Genomic DNA, 6,199 nt, shown 5'->3' with positions numbered 1-6,199 from the left:
CCATTTGAATGCATGTATGTTTACTGAACCATATTTAGTTGGATGATTTGCCAGACTAGGTCCCTGGAAATTTGAATTTTTCAGCTTGGTGTGGTGGCTGGCTCTGCATGTGTGCCAACCTAAAAAAAAACCCCACGTGTTCCCAATACTGCTGAAAGATTTTTCACCGCCATAGTTTTAAGGGGTCAAAAATTGAGCCCATCAAGTTTACTACTGTAGTTCATGCCTTGATTGGCGTGGCATTCAGCCATAAATTTGATGCATTTAGAGGAAGTTGGCTGCAAATTATGTTCCAACCCATTTCAAAAACAGTAAGAACCTGTACAAGGTATTTGGAATGAATTGTCTATGGAAAAGGCAATGGCATTGAGAGCATGACTAAGCAGCAACAATGATGAGGTTGCTGGTTTTGGGGCTGTTCCTTGTCAAGTTGAAAACATTGAATAGTTTAATATCTACATAGAGGTCACAAAGGCATATTTTAAATCTATCAAAAAGACAATTGGGTCTTATAGAGAAGCAACATATATAATCCCCACTAGATGGCAGTATAACTCCAGTAATTAATTTAGGAATAGCTTTCATCCATTGGCTCCCTGAATGGAAGTTTATTATGGTCCTGAGTAAGGTTGCTTTAAGGCAATTTACAGACAATTTGCAATTACTGTTCTTACCAAAAGCCATTTTTGCAATGAATCACAATAAAGCAAAGCATATCTATAAAAGCTGGTCCATAAATGCTATTCCACAGTGCCAAATATTTGCAATGTTTTATACTTTAAAACAGGTCCCAGTATCGGTCCATGACCCATTGGGAACTGGGCTGCACAAGTGGCTGGTGAGCATATAAAGTCATTTGCGTATGCATGGGATTGGGTTGTGTGTGCAAAATTCCCCCTGCTGCTGGCCTGTGAAGCCAAAAAGGTTGGGAACCGCTGCTCTACAATGAAAATGGGATCTGATCCACTGAGCAGATTTGCTGCTTCACAAAAATTGGCAAATGCATGCAAGGTTTTCACATGGTAGATGAATAGCTGGTTCCTTGGGAATTTAGGTTTCCAGTTATTTGTGGGCGTACAAGTATTAAAAATATAACTCTTCAGCTTGTGCCTCTAAGAATATAGTGTCACAACTTTCAAAATCCCTGTTCAGAGAAGTCCATGAAGCCCTACTTCATCAGTTTTCACTAATTTGTCGTCTTTTTTTTTTCCTTTTTAAAAAAAAAAAAGATTTATATGCCGCCCTTCTCCGGAGATTCAGGGCGGCTTACAATGCGTTAAGCAATAGCCTTCATACTTTTGTATATTTATACAAAGTCAGCTTATTGCCCCCACAAACGGTCCTTAATTTACCTACCTTAGAAAGGATGGAAGGCTGAGTCAACCTTGAGCCTGGTGAGATTCGAACTTACAGTAATTGCAGACAGCTGGTGTTAATCACAATGCTATCAGTCTGCTGAGCCACCAGGCCCGTCTTATTCTCTTGCTTTCAAAACCCAATTTCCACTTCTTTGGATTAGGAATTGTTAATATTTTCTTATTCCACCCATAGGTGGCATCAGAAGATTAGAACAGCACCACCACATGTATAACCCTGGCTTCCCTTATCTTTCAAATGTCAGGATTTAAAATAAAACAGGCAATCTTTTTCCCGAAAATTTACTTGTAGAGCAGCTTTCCCATTTCACTCCCCCATTGTAATTTATTTGTATACCATCCAGATATCTTACTTTGTATCTTTTTTTACTCTTCAAGGCTATTTTATTATTTTTATGCTTTCATGCTATGCTATAAAAATGGAATCATACTGGTGCATTGATGGAATAGATGATAATTATAATTAACTCCCTTTACTTCCTCATTGCTTTTATATTGAGCAATATTTCAAAACAGTACAGATCTTCCACTAAATAGAGTGACTGCTACCTTTGACATCATGAATGGGGCAAACTATATTCCAGAATGGTGGTTTGACTCAAACTTATTAAAATTAGCCGGTATCATGGTATTTTTTAATAAATCGTTCTCTTGCCTTGCATCTCTTTAATATCCAGAAGTCCAAAAAATTGATAATTGATTTAAACAGATTTGAAATATCTGAGGCAATAATTTCTTTAATTTCTACTTTCTTTCCTGCCAAAATTTAAGAATTAAATAAGTACATCCTTTTTTTTTGTAAGTCTGCTCTTCTCTAGCTTAGGTGGTAGTTTAATAGTTGAAGGGAGCATCTGCTATTTGTTTCCAGCAACTTGAGTCATCAAGTGCATGCATATGCAAGAGAAAGCACTTGCCTTCAGTAAGCAAAAACTAGATGTACACAAAGCTGACCATTTCAAGGTTAGTTGATGTAATTCCGGTGATTTTCCTTTCAATCAGTGCCAGATAAAATAGCAGGTTTGCAAGCTTTACTTTATTGATATTTCAAGGTCTGCCAGAGCTAGGTAAAAAACAATGGCTTGTGATCAGGGAACAACCTTGTAGAACAATGGAACTAAAGTAAAACTGACTGTTTAATCCAGGGATTTGCTTACAGTTCTAGAACTCCTCTTGCAGTCCTTTTGTTCCTAAACATTTAGTCTGGCTATATTTCATTTTTAACCAGCCTAATTTAGAGTGATATACATGCATATGTGTCTGTAGAAAAATCACCTTACAGCCATGTTAAAACAATTGGGGGAGAGAAGATAAAGAAACCTCTACTATGGTTTGCACAAAGTCTAATCAGAAGATCTTGATTCTATCCATCTATACCTCATCTGAGACCACGGTCTCTGTCTTGACCAGGAATAGAGCTTGAGACCTATTGTCCCGAAGCATGTGTTCTAAGATAAGGCCCTGTCCATTGATCCAAAAACTAGAAAATGTCCATAGAGAGCCAAGAAAATAGTAATCATCAGTTTTAAACAAATTCTCTTTTCGCGAGATGAAGGGTTTTTACAAATTCAAAATGGCCGGCTGATTTTGCATCATATTCTCTGTTTAACACTAGTGTCCTTTGACTCCAGGACGTACGCCTTGGTCGCTTTCCATGCCATATCAACTTTTATCATTAGATCATTAGTTCTGGAACCAATTATCTTGTTCCAAAGCCTCCGTATGCCTCAATACGAAAGTAGCAAGGAAGAAGTGATAAATTCTATAATCCCTTGAACCGACAGCAAACAATACATAATTTTTGTATCAGATATATATGAAAATGCAGTTTAATGTTAAATTTTAAAAGGTTGACCTTATCATTTCTGTTAGACTGAGAACTGATATGCATTAGTTTTTGTTATGCTGTACTTAGAAATGTTAAGAAATTAGCCACGGTGAATTCCATTGTTTCAGCATTTTGAAACTTCTGGAATATGCATCTTAACAATGCAAAATCTAATGTAATTTCTGCAAAATTATACATTTAATTAACGTAAATGAAAAGCTCAGCTCCATGAATTCAAATGGCACAATGCAGACAAAATTTAAGTGCAGAAATTCCATTCATTCTGTAGCCAGGATTCTAAATCTATGGATTGGAATGTAACTAGTCTTCAGCACCTCATCACCTATGAATGCTACAGACAGTGGGAAATAGATGGAGAGTTAACTCTTGCTCTGCCTGTTTTTTTGTCTAAGATACTGCTGATTTTAGGTCATTTTCTTCTGCCTTTGTTTCAAGCACATGTTGTCCAGCTCTTCTTGGTAAAATACAACTAACTTACTACCAGGCTTTGCCCATATCTGATGTATTTCCTTTCAGTTTTAGTTATAAAACCTTCACAAATCATCACTCAGGTCAATTTTCTGCTCTCTCTCTCACACAGACTATTTCACTTTCTGTAAAAGTGAAATGAATGCGCAAAGAGATTTCATAACAGAGAAAAAGGATAATTATCTTAAGCAACTAAAGGAAAGCTTAGGGGAAAAAAAAGGAACGGAATGAAATTAGAATAGAAATGGAATGAAAGATTCAGCTTCTAAAAAAGCTGGAAGGAAAAAAAAATCCCTCTAGTCGTTCAAGGTGAAAGTGTTAAAGAATCATCTTTGTATTGGACGAGGAGAGACCCATACAAGCAAGGGAGGATCAAATAACATGAAAATGATAAAGCAGGTAGTGATTAGTTGTAAATAAGGAGACAAACAACTAGAAAACAATACCATAATCAGAATTACCAAGGAGGAAACTACACTTCCACCAACACTGGCAGGACAAGCTACTATATATAAACTGAGCAGACTTGCACTGATTTACCTAATCATGATTTACCTAATCATTTACCACAATCACTTTACCTAAACAATCAAGTTCAGAGAGGACCAAGGACTCCACGGTTCAACCTGAGCTACAGGTTGTTGCCTTAATTTTAAACATATTAGAGTAGAATGTTACATATTACAATAGAACAATCTTCATCTTAACTGAAAAACAGTAAGAAGCTTCTTGGATGAGAAAAGATTATTGGAATTAGACTGCATGGATGATAAAACAAGACTCTGATCACAAACATTGCATAAATGCATGGCCCAGGAAGATGGAGTATAGGAAACACAATTACTATTTGTAAGTTGGAATGTCCAAGCAAAAGACTAAAGTTAACAATCTTGTGCAAGTTGTATAAAAGTAAAAATAAATGTTAAGCCAATAAACGTGAAGAGGGAAAAAAAAGAGACAAAGGAGTCATTACAACTAGGGCATAGTAACATATTTAGGCCAATTCATGTCAGTACACTAGTTGGAAGCAAATATATCCAAATCAGCAGTGAAATGCTACCAGTTCGGGTGAACCAGTAGTGATAAAAAGCTACCAGTTCCTCCAAACAAGTATTTCCGATGATCAGCTGTGTCGCGTGATTTAAAATCACTAGAAAGCAGGAAATCTTGCTTTGTAGTGAATCTAAATTGCACGGCACAGCTGTTCCCTCCCTCGCTGTTCTACTTACCTTCCCAAGCCTCCTTTTTCCATGCAAAGTGTGTGTTTGGCATGCATTGCGCATGTATGCACAGGGTGTGTTTGGTGTGCACTGGACATGCATGCACACACAGCATGCATTTGGCACGTACTGTGCATGCGCGCGCACTTGGTGTGCACCACACGTGCAGGCAGCAAACCAGTGGGAAACCGGGGAAGATTTCACCACTGATCCAAATTACATAAATGCCTATACAAGACTCATATTTTGCTACTTTGATGGTAAAACAAGTCAAGTATTGAAGAAATTGAAAGAATGTGTGGTTTTAGTAAGCAATGTTTGAGAAAAAGTTTCAGATGTGTATAGATAGTGAATCTATAGCAAATAACATACGGTGGTAACTGAACCAATAAGGGATTTATCCATAAAAGCATAAAAGTCAATACATCAGAAAATAATAATGGCAGAGAAGGAAAACTGTTCCGTGCCTGACACTGCAAGATGCAGCATTGGCAAATAAATACTGGGGAGAAGCAGTTAGCATAGTCAGCTATTTGTAAAACACGTTCCAGATGAAAGCTACAGATATAGCACCATATGTGATAGAATACTGAAGGCAGCTTATGTGTCAAAAGAAAAGAGACTGAACTGCAGGTGTAAAGAAGTTGGACACTCGTAATACTGCGAGATCTTGCACCAGAAATGATTAAGACATACATCATTCTGTATTTGGGGTGAGGAACAATGAGAATATCCACAAGGTACCTGATTTTGTCCTCCATGTCCAAGCAAACAATGAGCCAAGACCACATTCTTCTAGGGAGGTCCTCATTATGTGACTGGAACTTGACTATCTGGCTAAGCCAGAAGGGGGAACTGAGGCATCACAGTCCAAGTCCTGTAAGAATTCTCACAATGCTGTTTCACCATGAAAAATATGCTTTACTGGCAAGAGAAAACAAGTGGAAGAACTCTAGAAGGATCCTGAACAAGGAAGGACCTAAAGAAGATGTCAGCCACAAAGGAGGTAAATGGAAAAAGGATGCAGAAAAAGAGACTGATGTGCTGCATAAGAATAACACTTGGAAAGTTGTCAAGAACCTGCAAGAAATAATGCTATGGGATATAACAAGTGGGTTTCCATGACCAAGGATAATTTAAAAGTGCCATAAAGCAAGTCTGGTGGCCAAAGGAAGTATGGTAAGTAAGTAAGGAAACATTTGCACCAATGTCCCAAAGGTACTTTTTCAAAAGGCAACTGGACTTTGTTTTTTCTTTGAAGACATTTTGCTTCTCATCCAAGAAACTTC

The sequence above is a fragment of the Pituophis catenifer genome, unplaced genomic scaffold (genome assembly GCF_029215685.1).
Source record: "Pituophis catenifer annectens isolate HBS135680 unplaced genomic scaffold, rPitCat1.0.hap2 SCAF_2, whole genome shotgun sequence".
Taxonomy (NCBI): Eukaryota; Metazoa; Chordata; class Lepidosauria; order Squamata; family Colubridae; genus Pituophis; species Pituophis catenifer.
Note: the sequence above shows the minus strand (reverse complement) of the source record.